Source organism: Schistocerca serialis, chromosome 5, assembly GCF_023864345.2.
Source record: "Schistocerca serialis cubense isolate TAMUIC-IGC-003099 chromosome 5, iqSchSeri2.2, whole genome shotgun sequence".
NCBI classification, from domain to species: Eukaryota; Metazoa; Arthropoda; class Insecta; order Orthoptera; family Acrididae; genus Schistocerca; species Schistocerca serialis.
The window spans coordinates 611,738,003-611,755,847 of NC_064642.1; the positions used below are offsets into that span (position 1 = coordinate 611,738,003).

The 17,845-nt window shown below is 39.2% G+C and overlaps 1 protein-coding gene across 4 annotated transcripts in view; it reads left to right on the plus strand.

Moving 5' to 3' along the window:
* Nucleotides 1–17,845, plus strand: part of LOC126481341 (MKRN2 opposite strand protein) — a 95,046-nt gene that overhangs the window by 19,269 nt on the left and 57,932 nt on the right. For 2 of the 4 annotated variants that reach the window (XM_050105029.1, XM_050105030.1), the window contains exon 3: nucleotides 5,975–6,151. The exons of the other annotated variants lie outside the window; for them this stretch is intronic. The gene's annotated coding sequence lies outside the window, so the exon portion shown is untranslated. The remainder of the gene's footprint in view (nucleotides 1–5,974; nucleotides 6,152–17,845) is intronic. 4 annotated transcript variants of the gene reach the window in all.

Sequence of the window (17,845 nt, forward strand, 5' to 3'; positions counted from 1 at the left end):
CTGATGTTGCCATTTAGCCCTTTTGTTACTTTTCGTCCATTATATTAATGGGGAATCTGTAGAAAGAGACTATTATTGTGCAGACCCTTAAAAGAGAGAATGGTGCAAAACCTACAACAGGGTGTTATGCTGGGTTTGTTGCCAAAGTGAAATCAGTAGTGCCGAACACTTTTTGGACACTTTGCTGCATTCATGGGCAGGCTCGTGTTTCTAAACACAAGCATGCAGTGCAAGTAACTAATTTTAAGGCTTGCCCAATAAATTACTACATCTTCACAGTGCTTTGTGAGGAAATGGGAAGCATTTGTGAGTGTTTATTGTCTCATACTGAAATTGAGTGTTTATCTTGAGGTAGAACTATTTTCAGACTGCATGAGCTGAAAGATAAACTTTATATTTTTTTTCACTCGCCAAAGTGCATGGAAGATGAAATCTGGTTACAGACTACAGATTATTTGGCAGACATTTTCTCAAAAATTAAAAGTTTAAACTTATCTCTCTAGGGGTCAAATATAAACATTTATATTGTGCAAGATTACGTCAAATCGTTCATTAAAAAACTTAATGTTTGAGAAATGTGTTTTAATAGGAATCAAACTGAGTGCTTTGATACGCTTCATGACTTCCTGGTGGGAAATCATCTTACTTTGGACGAAAATGTCAAGTACATGGTGAAAAAATATTGGAAAGGTCTTGGAAAAACTTTCAGAGAATATTTCCTTGCTATTTCCAATAATAACAATTGGATTCGGAATCTCTTCTGAGAGCCTACAATCTTAGAATCCACATTAAGCATAATTTAAAAAGAGCAGCTTCTTGAAATTTCCACTGGTTTTCAGTTATAGAAAAGTTATAAATTGGTTAAGTTTAAAGGAGTTCCCAATGTTAGTGAATAAAGCCATAACGGCTTTATTACCTTTTCATCCACATACTTGTATGAAAAGTCATTTTCTTCATAACCCTATTTAAAAAATAAATACAGAAGAAGACTTTGTGCTGAAAGTGATTTGAAACTTTATTGAACTTCTGTGGCTCCTTACTTCTAAGCTCTGTGCCACTGAAAGGATGCACCACCTTTTCACTAAACTCCAAGGAAGGGATGAGTAGTTATAATGAAAACTTTTGTTTATTATTGCAATTGGGCCTATACGTTGTGTAACTTTTCAGTCATAACGTGAGTAACTTTTGGTTTTAACCGTTAAGGATGAAGTTAGTTTAAGATTACTTGTAATTAGATTTTATGCATGTGAACTGTATGCATCTTTAAAAGTCATCAGTTCAGCCAAATCAGATCATTGTAGAAGGGGTTCATGAGTTCAAAAAGGTTAGGAACTGCTGGTCTGATGAATACTGCACGTGGAGATATCCTCCGACCTTGTGGAAAGGGCTGTGTTACAAATATTAAACATGATTGCCTTGTCCATACAGTTATGAAGATATTGTTGTCATGTTGTTCATGTGCGCTATTGAGAAAGAAAAATGTAATTGGGTCAATTACATGAAATGTGATACAGTATTAATAAAATCTTACTTCAGTTATAATGATGTATTAATTAGAGGTGATATTTACCTGTCACTTCTCAGGTCAAAGATATCTTAGTGTCAGAAACAATTATTCATGACACTACAATATTACTCAAATACATACAATTTTTCCATGTATCAACCTTTAGGCTATCATATGCAGTGAAACTTAATTTTTTTTTAAAGTGAGTGGATGTAATTTTCCAGTTTCATTATCTTCCATGAACAAACTTCAAATCACAATTATTGCTTCTTATTCCAAACCAATAGACCATCTCAAATAAAATAAAATGATATAAAGAAATTATGTTAGATGAACTTCCAAATACGGAGGAGGCAAAATTTACTCATTGAAGAGTAGAGGTAGCTATCCTTCACATCTCAGTACAGTGACATGTGACAGAGTGTCATGACAGATTATTTCCTATTTGATTGGGACACAGCATTCCTCATGTGTGACTTGTCGGTAGAGGCTCTGAGGGAAGCCCATACCAAGAGCAGTATTAAAATGATTTTTCACTAATATGTTATAGAATTTAAATTATCACCAAGCATTTAGAAAATTTTCCACATAGATATGAATGATGATAGTCAAACTTTTTAGAAGTGTTGATATTGTATGATGTTTTTCCAATAGTTAATTGCTAGACTTAAGGTTGCTCCTTAAAATGCCAGTTAGCTTCATGTAGCAGAGGTTATGGGGCATGGCTTCTACAGACTATAGCTCTGTGGGCTTAAGTACGTGAGCCTAAGGAAATTGTATCGCACTCCATGTGATTTTCATGTTCCACTGCTTACAATGAAGGAGAATCAGTAGAGTGGCTGAAACTTCGCTCTCTGTATCTTCCTATTATCATTTGATATGCCATTAATCAAGATATGATTTTCATCTTTTGATATTTTTAAAGATATTTGTTTGCATCTTTGGCAATTCTGTCTATTATGTTAGAAGCATACTAAATTTGTAAATGCCTTGTCAGAGTGCACCAGGATACAGTAATGTAAGTGTCATCACCTAACGTGAGTTTCATAAACGATTAGGAGAAATAAGGGCCTGAAATGTTTCTTGTTACTTTCAGTTCCTAACAAGTTCTTTGTATGCAAGTTTCTTTTCTTTATTTCAGGTGCATTTTGATCATTCTTGCAACATGCGAATTAAATTTAACTGCCAAAAACATGTACTTTGAGACATACATTATGTGATCAAAAGTATCCGGACACCCCCAAAAACATACGTTTTTCAAATTAGGTGCATTGTGCTACCACCTACTGCCAGGTACTCCCTATCAGCAACCTCAGTAACCATTAGACATTGTGAGAGAGCAGAATGGGGAGCTCCGCAGAACTCACGGACTTCGAACATGGTCAGATGATTTGTTGTCACGTGTGTCATATGTCTGTACACGAGATTTCCACACTTCTAAATATCCCTACCTCCACTGCTTCCGAGTGATAGTGAAGTGGAAATGTGAAGGGACCCATACAGCACAAAAGCGTACGGACCAACCTCGTTGATGACTGAAAGAGACCGCTGACAGTTGAAGAGGATCCTAATGTGTAATAGGCAGACATCTATCCAGACCATCACACAGGACTTCCAAACTGCATCAGGATCCACTGTAAATACCATGACAGTTAGGCGGAAGGTGAGAAAACTCGGATTTCATGGTCGAGAGGCTGCTCATAAGCCACACATCACGTCGGTAAATGCCAAAAAAGCCTCGCTTGGTGTAAGGAGCTTAAAAATTGGACAATTGAACAGTGGAAAAACATTGTGTGGAGGGACGAATCACAATCCGATGGCAGGGTGTGGGTATGGCGAATGCCCAGTGAATATTATCTGCCAGCGTGTTTAGTGCCAACAGTAAAATTCGGAGGCGGTGGTGTTGTGGTGTGGTTGTGTTTTTCATGGAGGGGGATGCACCCCTTGTTGTTTTGCATGGCACTATCACAGCACAGACCTACATTGATGTTTTAGGCACAGTCTTGCTTCCCAGTGTTGAAGAGCAATTCGGGGATGGCAATTGCATCTGTCAACACGATCAAGCACCTGTTCATAATGCACGGCCTGTGGCGGGGTGCTTACATGACTTTAACGGACTAGCCTGCACAGAGTCCTGACATGAATCCTATACAACACCTTTGGGATGTTTTGGAACCCTGACTTGGTGCCAGGACTCAACGACAGACATTGATACTTCTCCTTAGTGCAGCACTCCGTGAAGAATGGACTGCCATTCCCCGGGAAACCTTCCAGGGCATGATTAAACACATACCTGCAAGATTGGAAGCTGTCATCGAGGCTAAGGGTAGGCTAACACCATATTGAATCCCAACATTATTGATGGAGGGCACCATGAACTCGTAAGTCATTTTGAGCCAGGTGTCCAGATACTTTTGATCACATAGTGTAATTTAAGGCTAGAGCGTTCGCAGGATCTTAGCCGAGAGGTAGGCAGGGATGGGGAGATCTCATTTTTGCGATGAAAGGCGATTTGAGATTTCATGACAAATGGTTATAAGTGCACTTGCTACTTGTCAGTATCCATTACATGCTCCTCCTTTGTTTAAACTGATACTCTACTGTTCATCTGGTGTTTCTGCACTCATGAACATGAACACATTAATCACAGATTGGCAGTTTCACTTAGCCTTCAAAACCACAAACCATCTCTGGCCTTCGTTACTTATAATTCATTTTTGTGGCTACCCTCTACGTTGTGCGTGTTGCCAACATGCCGTTCCTGCTGGTTGCACCATGGACATCTCAACAGGTATTGTGCTCTACAGCTCGCCACTCAGTACTGTAGCCATTCCAATGAAATATTTCAAGCAGATAAATCCAAGTGGCATGTTAATAATAAGCATAAAGAAAAAGAATGTTTGCCATACTTTAGGGGTAGCACCTTTGACTAGTAATCAAAATGTGTCCCGGTCCCAGGTTCAGACCTCATTACTACTTAAATTTTGAATAAAAATCATCAGCAATGGCAGCCGAAGACTTACGGCGTAAGAAGTCGCTCTTGTTCTGCCAACAACTTTGTCAAAGAGAGCGCGGCAGGAGTGGATGGAATCTCAGGGCACACTCTTGCCTTGGTATGGGAAATTGCCCCTACAAGATGGAACAATCAGCAATGATCAATGACAGAATGCAGAATACTATGGAAATCACTGCATTAAAGACATGTGATATGTATCCACGGGACATGTGGCCAGTAATTGAAAAAGTGTCATGACGATCTCTATTGGAAAAAGATTCCTTACCGGTCCCCCATTTATGTCTCCGGGAGGGGGAGCTGACCGTGAGAAAAAGATTGAATAACCAACGAAAGGGTAACACACTGAGTCGGGGTGTGGAATGTCAGAAGTGTGAACATGGTAGGGGATGTAGAAAATCTGAAAAGGTGTTTGCTACAGCTCTATTTAGATATATTGGGGGCCAGTGAAGTGAAATGGAAAGAAGGCAAGGATTTCTGGTCAGACGAATATAGGGTAATATCAGGAGCAGCAGGAAATGGTATAATGAGAGTAGATTTCATTATGAATAGGAAGTAGGGCAGAGAGTGGGTTACTGTGAACAGTTGAGTGATAGGTTGTTCTCAAGAACAGTTGAGTGATGGGTTGTTCTCAAGAACAGTTGAGTGATAGGTTGTTCTCATCAGTATTGACAGCAAACCAACACCGACAATAGTAATTCAGGTACAAATCCAAACAGCACAAGCAGAAGATGAAGAGATAAAGTATATGAGAGACAACTACATACTCTCATTGACCTCTAGACAGGGAAGTGATCTGTATTTGGGTAATACGTCCTTAACCATTGTTCGGAATCTTATGTCTGCTGGCTACCCGAGAACTTAGTATGTGAGTGTTAAATCACAGATTTTAAAGTTTAATATGAAAGACTAATATGGATCTCTCATTTCTCATTCAGTGTAACTGCGCGTTGCACTAGTTTAGTCCTTTTTGTTTGACTGTCATACACTTAAGTATATACCTACAAGTCACATGTTATGGTTTTTTATTTTTTAACCAATATCCCATGAATACTGTAGTAGTAAATTATCACCTGGTCATGTAGCTGTGATTTGATTGTTACAGGAGCTACTACAAATAAATAATTTTTTTTATGTATCATTATGTCAGCCTTGCTATCACTAGTCAAGAGCTGCCATATTCTCCTAATTTGAAAACATCAAAGGGAAGTTAGAATTCTTGTTTATTGTGTCAAGAGATGTAACTGATATTTCAGATGGAAAAAGAATTGGTCATGCCCTTGCTTAATAGAAAAAAAAGTAATTCTGCTATTCACTTCAAATGATGTCGGTGTGAGCGAACCAAAAAATACTTAAATCAGGATAGTCTGACTGTCTTATTTCATGTAACAGAAATTCCATTGTTCTTTTGTTGTTTGCAATACTGTGGTCATGGTTCCATTCTTCTCTTACAGCTTCAAGAAGTGGCTACAACAGTGACTTTATATTTGTGAAGAAATGCAGAAATACTGAAAAATGAAGTGAGCTGATGATAACTTGGATGTCCAGGTGTTACAACCGAAAAAAGTTATGAGTGAAAGCAGTGATGTGGAATCACCGTGAAATGAATGGAACAGAGTAGCATACAGATGGTCAGTAACTTTCAGAATGGGTTCAGTTGACACTGAAAATGATTACTACATTGGTTTACTGTACCAGGAGTTGTTGTTAGTGCTGTGTATTGCAATCATTGTAAAATCCCTCTTATTGTTAAATTGTTTCATAAATTAGACTATGGTACATTATTTCCTTACCTTTGGCAAAAATGAATGATTCCTTTATTTGTTGTGGCCCCAGTGTTAACTTCTGAATCGCTTCAGGCAAATGCTGGGACAGTTCCTTTGGAAGTACACGACCAGCATCCTTCTGCATACTTCCCTAAACCGATGGGAATGATGACCTCGCTGTTTGTTTCCCCTTCCACAAACCAACCAACCAATCTAGACAAAACCCTTCAGAAAAGACACCCTAATATTTAAATTTATATTCATTGGTGTCAAATTCCTGTGTTTCAGAAATGCTTTTCTTGCCATTGCCAGTCTGTGTTCTATATCATTTTTGTATTATTTCATCAATTATTTTGCTGCTCAGACAGCAAAACTCACTGTAAGCCTGTGGAATATTGTCCCATCCCTCCACCGTGGCTCTCTGGTGCCCTGTAATATCTCTGGTGGGGCATGATGGATTGCAAACAGCTTGTTTCAGCTCCTATGGATTCTGAATGTAGCTAATATCTGGAGAATATGGAGACTATTCCATCTGACTGGTTCCGTTCTCCACTAGGAAGGTGTTTACAAGATTGTGGCACTGGTGGAGTGCATCGTTGCTCATCAGTGTGAATTCTGCTCCAGTATGCTCACTAAATGGAGCCACAATGTGTGCAAGAATGTTGTTCCGATACTTCACACCAGTCATCCTCCCATTTATTGGCACAAGTGGTGCCCTGTGGCCATACACGATTCCATATCAAAAAATGAATGAACTGCATTGATAAGGGCGGCAGTATAGGATACAGTTTAAACATTGCCCTCGTTGCCCCCACACACGGATATTGGTATTATCAGGGTGGAGACAAATACGGATCTCATCAGAAAAGAATGTTATTTCCCACTGTTGCCTAGCTCACAAAGAAGGTTCCATGCTTGTGTGATACAAGCCCTTCTCTGAACTTCATTTAGAGAAGGAACCTCAAGAGGTCTTCTGGCATATAACCCCTGCTCACAGAGCCTGTTTGATTTTGCTTGTTTAGACTGCTGCAATCCTGTAGCTGTTTGGAACTGCTTCTACAGACATGTGGCGTTGTGTTGAGGGTTTCTCCTTGCTGTTGTATGCAGAGATCGATGCTTCACATCTGTTGTTTTCCTGCCTATTCTGTGACGAACCTCAACTGATCTTGTCGCTAAAACTTGTTACGAATTCTAGAGCGACATTCTGTGTGACACCCACCTGTTTTATCCCCTGCTCATCAGAGAGATTATACAAAACCTCTGATCTATGTTATTGTTGACAGAATCATCCTGAAGCAACAAAACTCTCATAACAACACACAGCACAAGTACTGCAACATATACGGATGACACATTTGCCATACACTGCACATAGTGCACCTTATAGTAGAAATATGGACCGTTTCATATAGAATTACATTATAAACAAACAAGTGCACTGATATTGTAATGTATCTCTTTATCACAATGTTCAGTATTAAAGTGTTGGCAATGTGCAACATTTATTTTGATGTCTGTATTATGCTTTCCAGGTGCAATAGTTTTGTCAATGCTGGTTGGTTCTCCCAAGGAACCCAATAATTCTGAGGTAATGTTGTCTTCTCCATGGGTCTTTCTTTGACATAGGTGTGCAGATTCTTCGCACAGTAATATATTTCCCATCTCATCATGTACTTCCTCTTTCTTCTTCTTAATGCTATCTTGAATAATTCATTTCTCTTGTAGAGCCTTTCTATAAGTTCCTTCCACCTTCCAACCTTAATTCTTTAATATTCACACAGATGATTAGCTTTCTCCAAGACCCCTATAATATTCGTATAGATACCATCTATATTTCTCAAAGTTATACATACTTCTACAACTTTGCATTTATCCTCTAACTATTTCTGATCTGCTCTATCGTGCTTTCTGTCAGTCTTGGTTTTGAGACAATATTATGAAAAGGAAAGTTGCTACTCACCATGTAGCGGAGATGCTGAGCCGCAGATAGGCACAACAAAAAGACTGTCACAGTATAAGCTTTCAGCCAACAAAGTTGTGCCTATCTGCAACTCAACATCTCTGTTATATGGTGAGTAGCAACTTTCTTTTTCGTAATATTGTTACATTCCATCCTGGATTTTCCGCTGTTCAGTTTTGAGACAACTGTATTCGGTTTTGCCTCCCTCAATTGCTGCATTTTTAGGGTTCCTTATCTCAGTTGGTAAAAACAGAACCCATATAGGATCACTTTGTTGTCCTTCTGTCACAAGACCACTTTTTCTGTCTGGAATGAGTGGACGTATCAAGTTGAAATTTATGTCCCATATTAAAGTCTATGGTTCCTTGACAGTGTAAAAAGTCGAAGTTTCTTAGACCAGGTAATCAAAAGATTTAGGTATTTTTTTATGTCACATATTTTGAAAGTCGCAGAGTCACTCATCAAAACCTGTGGGGTACTTCTGATTAAACTAGAATCATGAAATTTGGCAGGAAGCAAGATTTCACAATAAAAGTAAAGGAAAACATAAAAAATTGTTAATTTGTTATTATATCAGATAAAAAAAAATTTTCGTTCAAATTTGTTATCTTGCTCTCAGTCTGTCCATCTCTTAAGACACTTTTTTCTCAGGAGTGGGTAGGCACATTCTGGATGGATGAATTATCTATATACATAATTAAATTTGTTCGAAACACTCAGAGTGCAAGTCCTATTCACCTGTGGCCAATTTTTATGTATTCTCCATTCATTATTGGTATGTACAATATTTCCTAATGTTTCCTCGTTTCCTTAACTCTGAAGAAACATCTGCCAATATGAATTGCTAGAGATATAGTTTTGCTTCAATATATACCTGTCATACACAGCATTCCACTTCTCACAGTTGGTAAATGGCTGCTCATTCCCCTGTTTCTAGAAACATATTTTTAGTCTGCTGTAGGAGACAAACTAACGAAAGGGTTCTGTGTACGCATTTTCATGCCAGCACAACCCTGGTGGTGATCCTGTGGAATAATAAAGATAAAGCTATATTCAGGTTGAAGGTATAGATGAGACTGTATTTTTAATTTTGCTTAAAGGAACTCGGTCAAGCTTATAACTAGTCCCATTGGAGCTTGTGAAATTAAAATGTTACATTATTTAGTCAAGATAATTAAGTAGTAGGTAACCGTTTTGTAGTAACTGTATTCAAATCTGATAACTACTTATCTGTTATTGTTACATTTTCCATTATTCCAGGGAAACATGTAATCATTCCAAAATAATACTACCATATTTTTGTCACCATATTATAGTTGACTATTGAGTTTAAGGTGCAGTCTCTTCCACTTCCTTTATTTACTCCCAATTCCAAGTTGACGAAACAGCACCAGTCAGCTGTTGTTAGAATGAAAAATGTATTCAAGACTTGGGTTTATGACAGTGGTAATTTGTTATCTTAACTCAGGTGTGGATTTGATAATGCTTCACACTTATAGAACAGTCAAAAATGTTGATTTAATCAAATTTCAGGTAAATACTGTTTGCAAACAATAACGTTTTAACTGAAAAATATTAGGTAGGGTATGCAACTTGGTGCCTGTCTGATTATGTTTTGTTTTGTTGAGTGAAAACATTGTATAGACTGATGATGCTACCACATTCTCCATGTGCTGTTATTTTAAAAAATCTGTGACTGGATCTTGCATATGTGGGTTATGTAGAAATTTTTAGTTGAAACTGTAAGCTTGTGAAGAAAATTTTATTAAACATCTCAGCTAGCTGCTAAATGGCTGCATGGGTCAGTTGTCGTTTTCTGTTTCAGTCAACAGCAGTCTCAGTTGAGGAAATTGTGGTAAATCTAAACCCTCTCTGAACACTATGAGGGAGTGATTGCATTACATGCACTACTGTCTGTATCTGCTGTATGTAAAGATGTAGGCTGCACCTTGTTCATTTGTAGGATTGTTTTATTTCTAATATTATGTTTTATTACTCAATTCTCAATTTAGAGTAAATATTTTCACCAAAATCTTACTTGATGTAGCTTACTGAAGGAATTTTCACAAGCAGAGTTGTAATAAATTGAAAAAATGTATACTTAACAGCTGCCTAAGAGTTGAGTAATAATTTCTTGTTGTTATCATATATCTCAGAGACTGTGGAATTTGTTGTTCACAAGTGAGAAACAAAAATCCTTTATTCGTGCACATGATCTTTAAAGCTTTCTTTTTATGCGCCAACTCGTAATCAGTTTCAGAATCATTGTAGTCAACTGGTGGAAGTACAAACTCCACAAATTATAATCCATTTTATATTGATACTCATTTTGGAATGTGATGTTCATTATAGGTAGCACTAGTTTTGAATTAAATTGTCGGTGGCTGAATAACTGGTTCTCAAGTTTATGGAAGCAGGGCCACCCGTAGATTTCATGGGCTTCTAGACAAACTTCTCAAGTCTTCTCAGGCTGTAGGATTTAGTTATCACAAATATTGATTCTTTGGTTTTTTATTTTACTTACGAGAAGTAAATAAATGCTGCCTAGACAGTGAACTGTCAGTAATTTATTAACTGAATATACTGTATTTGAACAGATAGAAATATTAGTACATACAATAATAATAATAATAATAATAGTAATAATAATAACAGCAATAATGTTGGAAAAGATAGACTGCTACTTACTGTAAAGATGACATGTTAAGTTACAGAAAGGTACATAACAGACACTTTCACATTAGCTTTCAGCCACAGCCTTCGTCAGAACAAGAAGGCTATGGCCTTAAGCTTATGTGTAAATTGCTTTTAATTGTGCCTGTGTGCAAGTTAATGTGTCATCTTTATGGTAAGTAGCAATCTGTCTTTTCCTACATTGTTGATATTCCAAGCTCCAAACTGGAGTTTCCATTGTTAAATAACAACAACAGTAACAGCTACCAAAAGAAACAGACCTAATATTTAGTGAGAAATCTTTGCAGCAAACTTCATTAGCTGGTTGACACTGTCAGTGTCAGCTGAACAATGTTGGGCAACTGTAGATGAAACACTAAATCTCCTATTCTTGCAACTGATGATGTTATCTGCTACATAGTATGCTCATTTCAAAGCAATTTTGTGCCCTATTGATAACAGTGCTAGATGATTTAGTTTCTCTTGGCCTAAAGTTGATCTTAAATGATTTTTGATTAATGCTAATTTACTAAATCCTTTTTTACGTGAAGCAATAATCACTTGTAGAGAACAAAGATTGTAACCTCAACTTGTCAATTTCATTTACAAAAAGAAATGGAAGCCCTTTGTTTTCTGTTGTGTTTTTCAAATCCAGAAAAGTAGCTTTACTGACTGATGTAAACATTTGTATTTCTCTGATAAGATTATCATTCACATCATCAGGATAGGTTCTAATTAATTTCTTAATTGTATCAGTATTGTTCAAAGTAGTATTTATTCTGAAAATAGCTTCAAAAGTTGCACAAATATGTCTGATTTCTCCAGTTGAGAAACAATGTTGCCTATGATTATGTCAAAAATCTCTTTTTGGGACTGTTTTTCTTCTATTTCATTTGGGAGTGTGCCAGATGCTTCACTCCTACTCCAATCAGATTCATCAAAGATAATTTTCCTTTATCTTCCTCTTTTTTTTTTAAAAAAAAAAACACTGCCTCAGCCACAATTTCAGTTGTCCTTTTTTTTAGCTCTGTATACAGGGACTAGTATGTGAATAACAGTCAAAAAATTGATTTTTTAATTTTTATCCAGAAAAATTCTCTGTTGTTTTCTGAATGAGAAAGAATTTACTTCCAGGAAAATGGACCACAAAAAGTACTAAAATTAAAGGAATTTAGAAGTAGTTGCACCCACCACGATGTCCCCAAGGCACACAGTCAGCTCTGTGAAAAATAAAGTTTTGCTCTCATTTGTTTTGTTGTTAGACTTTTTAGTCCCTTAAGTTGGTTAACCTGTGAAAGCTGTACAGTTGCTTATCTTTCGTTTATACTGAGAGTTTAGTCATTGTATGCTGTTGTTTTGGCGCGAATATTTTGTTTACAGCGAAGTAACTGTGTGTGTGTGTTTCATATTCCACTTAAAAGCAATGGGAAGAATTAAGAACTTCGGTGTTAAACAATGTAAATTTTATGGAGACCAGTTCACCTAACAGATTAACGTTCACCTAACAGATTAACTCTGCTAATACTGAAATGCAATGTGATGCAACACTTGAATGTACTTCAACTACTCCAAGCGCTTTGAAGCTAAAACTGAAATATTTGGACAATGGGCGTGACCGTATTAATGCTGATAATATAGACATGCCAACTATTGGTTCAGGTTGTGTTACACTCTGCTCTATTTGAACTAATAAATAAAGCTTTGCAGTTTAAGGAATGTGGCAATAGTGGTGTAAAGGTATTTGAGGAGATACATGCTAGAATAGGTTGTGCATCGAAATTAAGATCTGTTTGTAATTTTTGTGAGTGTGGTTATACTTGTGGTGTAACTAAACAGAGAGTGTATAACACAAACATCAAACTTGCTTATGCTATGAGTTGTATAGGCAAAGGGTACAAAAGTGCACAAATTTTCTGTGCTCATGTAAGCTTACCTCCCCCTACAAGATTTGACAGGTATAATAAAATTATTCTACGGACTTCAGAAGAAGTAGCAAATGATAGTTTTAATAATGCTGTTCAGGAAAGTGTAGACACGAAAGACAGCAACGCATGTGTGTCTGCAGCCTTGGCTGCATCCTGGCAACAAAATATCATAGTTCCCTAAATGGTGTTGTGACAGCTACCTCCTTGGACAGTGATAAAGTCATTGATGTGGAGTATATTACCAAGTACTGTCATGGCTGTACTAGTGGAAATGAAAATCATAAATGTTTGATTAATTTTAGTGGCTATAGTGGAGGGATGGAATCTGATGGTGTTGTGAAGATATTTCACAAGTCAGTGGAGAAATATGGTGTGCTATATGTATCTTACCTAGGAGATGGAGACTCAAAAGGGTACCAAAAAGTTTATGAATCCAAACCTTATGCTGACACAAAAATTGAAAAAATGGAATGTGTTGGACATGTCCAGAAAAGGTTTGGTACAAGGCTGAGGAACTTAAAGATGAATTTGAAGGGAAAGAAATTAGCTGATGGTAACTGTGTTATTGGACATGGTTGGCTTACAGACGAAGAAATAGACAGGTTGCAGTGTTATTATAGACAAGCCATAAGACAAAATAAAAATCACCTTGAGGGAATGAAACAGGCAGTATGGGCTACCTTCTATCATAAGTCCGCCACAGATGACAACCCATGTCATGTACTCTGCTCACATGGCAGTGACTTTTGGTGTGGCTACCAGAGGGCTGTTACTTAAGGTGTGACCTACAACCATAAACATTCTTTGCCATTTGTTATAATGGACGTTATAAATCCTATATATATGGATTTTAGTGACACAAGTTTATTAGAGAAACATTTACACATTAGGACTCAAAATCCAAATGAAAGTTTCAACAATTGAATATGGGAACGGATAACAAAAACTGTTTTAGTAGCATTAAATACTTTGAAAATAGGGTACTAGATGCTGTTCTATGTTTCAATGATATTGCAGTGTCAAGGCCTAATGTTGTGGAAGTTATAGGAGTGCCTGGTGAACTAAATACACAGAGAGCTTTAATAGCCGTTGTCCAAAGGAGACTATCCAAAGCAGCAAAATCAATGTTGTAAGCCACCAAAGAAGCAAGAATAAGAAGAAGAAATGTGAAAAAGAAAAGGGAGGAAGAACAACACAGGAAACAAGATGAATATGGACCTGGGATGCACTAATGCCATGCAAGTTTTAATTTTATCTTGAATTTCACGGAAGTTAAATTATTTCATGTTCTTGTACACTTTGGATCAAAAACTGTTAAAGATAGAGAGCTGAAATTTTGTATACTGTCTTAAAACATGCTTAACTAAAGAGTAGACTAGTCTTGTGACATAAATTTGAAACTAAAATGCTTTTTTTGAAGAAAAACTCTGAATTCATTTCCAATATTTTTGATAATCATACTTAACAATTTTTTGTACCACAATTTATGACAGCACCATCTTTTCAGTAGTCTGCTTTAAAGATATTAGTGTAAAGTCCTTACAGGACAAAAATAAACGTGTTACTTTGTATTTTGAGTAATGTGTACCTATGATTTACATAAACAATTAGCATGGTTTATTTCACTAGCAACAAAAAAACAAGTGTGAGAGCTGAAGCTGTGGTTCATTCATAAAAATGTTTCCAAAAGATGTCTTAAAAGATAGTAAGCATTATACGAGCTTATGAATCTTATTCTTTGAGTTATGTTGTTTAGAGAACACAATTTTTTCAAAGTTTCCGCCGGGTTCACAGACTAGTCCCTTAGGATTTCAGGCCAGAGTGCTCTTACATCCTTATCTATGAAAACCATAAGAGCTCTAATATTTTTTTTCATTTCAGTATTAAGGAAAATACCGTTTGACTGCAGAATCAATCGTCTTACATTTATATGGTCTAAAATGTTCCTCCAAACATTCAAGAGAATCAGTGTTTCAAACTTGGAGAAATAATAGATCAGTCTGTCGGGTTCAGCTAAACTGGTGGCTGTCCGACCTTTGCTTAACGTGATTCAGAAGAATGAAGACCTTCAGTTGAGCAACAATAACTTTATTGCGAGCGCGTATCTGACGATGCCCGGCATGTATGGACCGATCGGAGTTACAAAATTTTGCTTCCGGCCTCTACAGAAGGATCCTTAATCCTCGGAAAACTTCTGTAGTTAGGAGAGAAACAGTACTCGTCCACACAAGCCAGGAGGCACAAACTACTAACTAACTCAAAAAGACAAGGAATAATAATAATAAACAGAACGTATATAAAAGCTAGAAAACACAGCGCCTCTAGAGGCTGGGCGCGGATCTACACTGACGTCGTGTACAGTAATTACGACCGCATAACACTGCATTGACACACACACACACACACACACACACACACACACACACACACACACACACACACACACTGGCGAGCTTTAATTAGCGCGCGGCAGCGTCGCTACATCAGCCCCCAGGGCGGAAGCGGAGCGTCGGCATCGAGATACCACGCCGGAAAGTGCACCCGACGTCCAGAACGGGTCATCCTCGTCGGAGGAGGAGGAACAGCGTCAGGAGGCGGACGTTGTGCTGCGTTGGGCGGTGGATGTTGAAGAGCCGGCGCCGGAGATGTGGCGTCAGTCTGGAACAGCAGTAAGTGGATGCCCAGGACGAGGTGCCGCTAGTGGGGTGTCAGGAAAAACATACCCAGGTTTAACCCGATTCAACGCAACAGTTGTGGTTTTGCCATTCACTAGGATATCAATGGTGTGGGCACTGCGCCGTAGCACTTCATATGGACCAGAATAAGGAGCTTGTAGAGGCGGTTTAACGCCCTCAGTGCAGAGCATGACGTGACGACATTGCTCCAGGTCCTGGTGCGCGAAAGTGGGCGGCTTGCCATGACGTGTGGCCTTCAGAGGACGAATCTTTGATACATGGTCCCTCAAGCGTCGCAAGAAATCCGGCTGGCCAGTAGCAACTGTCTCTGTGGCGTCAGCGTCTACAAAGTCACCAGGAAGGCGCAGTGTTTCTCCATAAACCAGTTCTGCCGCTGATGACCCCAGGTCTGGTTTGAAAGTAGTCCATAAGCCTAACAAGACCACCGGTAGCGCAGTTGTCCAGGTTTCTTCGTGGCACATCAGTGCGGCCTTCAAACAACGGTGGCAGCGTTCGATCATTCCGTTGCTTGCTGGGTGATAACTTGTGGTCTTATGGTGAGTGTAACCACATAACTTGGCCAGCTGTAAGAACAGTTCTGATTCAAATTGCCGTCCGCGGTCAGTGGTAATATGTAGTGGGCACCCAAATCTTGCCAACCAAGACATTGCAAAAGCGGAAGCTAATGTGTCTGCTGTGATCTTATCCACCGGCACTGCCTCCGGCCAATGTGTAAAACGGTCGATCATTGTAAACAGATATCTTTGCCCGTTCGAAGGTGGAAGTGGTCCGACTACATCCAAATGAACGTGGGCAAAGCGGGCGGTGGTATCCGGAAAATCGCTGATCGGTGCCCGTACATGGCGGTTAATCTTGCAGCGTTGGCACTGAAGACAAGATCGGACCCACTCGCGGCAGTCTTTTTGCATGCCTGGCCACACGAAACGTTGCGATACTAGGCGGAATGTCAATGAGTTTCAGTTGCAATGCGGAAGCCGTATCTTTAACATAGGCAAGGAGGTCATCGTCTTTCTGTGCCTGTGCCAGTGCAGGAAAGTCTATGGTACTGGAAACACAGCTGATCCGTGATAGGCAATCCGCAACAATGTTGTTGATCATAGAAATATGTCTAATGTCGGTAGTAAACTGGGCCACGAACTCAAGGTGATGAAATTGATGGGGGGAGCAGTTGACACTATCCCGACGGAAGGTGAACGTGAGTGGCTTGTGGTCTGTATATATCGTGAAAGTTCGCACTTCCACTTGGGGGCGGAAATATTTCACTGCTTGGTATACTGCCAGGAGCTCACGGTCATATGTGCTCCATTTTCTCTGTGCAGGCGAAAGCTTGTGGGAATAATACGCCAGTGGCTGCCATGCGTTGTCCGACCATTGTTGTAACGCGGCTCCAATAGCCGTCTGGCTCGCGTCTACGACAATTGCTAACGGCGCGTCGAGCCGTGGGTGTGCGAGAAGCGCCGCGTCGGCCATGCTCCTCTTTGTTGCCTCGAACGCAGAACACATGTCCTCTGTCCACTTTATCAGAGACTTGCTATTTACTTTAGGGCCTGATAATGCCGCCATCGAAGGCTCTTGGAGCTCAGCAGCGTGGGGAAGGTGTCGTCGATAAAAATTGAGCATCCCCAAAAAACGACGTAATTCTTTGATCGTAGTTGGTCGGGGTAGCTGCAAGATAGCGTCCACCTTCTCAGACAGAGGAAGAGAGCCTTCAGCAGAAATCTTATGGCCAAGAAATGTCACCTCTGACTGCCCAAAAACACACTTGTCCACGTTCAAGACGACACCGTAACGCTCCAATCGCTCGAAAATCTCTCGCAGATGTTGTCGGTGTTGTTCATGGTCAGCAGAGAACACTAACACATCATCCAGGTAGGCCAAACAGAACGGCAGCCCCTGGAGAACCGAGTTCATAAACCTTTGCCAGGTCTGAGCGGCATTGCGTAAACCGAAAGTCATAAATTTGCTTTCAAATAAACCGAAAGGCGTTATTATTGCAGTCTTTGGAATGTCGTCATTGGCCACCAGAATCTGTGTATACGCTTTAGCGCAGTCCAGAACTGTAAACACCGTGGCACCATGTAAAGCGTGATTATAATCCCTCAGTAACGGAACAGGATATCTGTCTGGCACTGTTCGCGCGTTAAGCACACGGTAGTCAACGCATGGGCGCCAAGCTCCACCCTTCTTCGGAACAAGATGTAATGTGGAGGACCACGGGCTCTTAGATGGCCGGATTATGCCCTCACGAATCATGGCGTCGAATTCTGCATTCGGTATCTTCAGTCGGTCCGGAGCGAGACTCCTA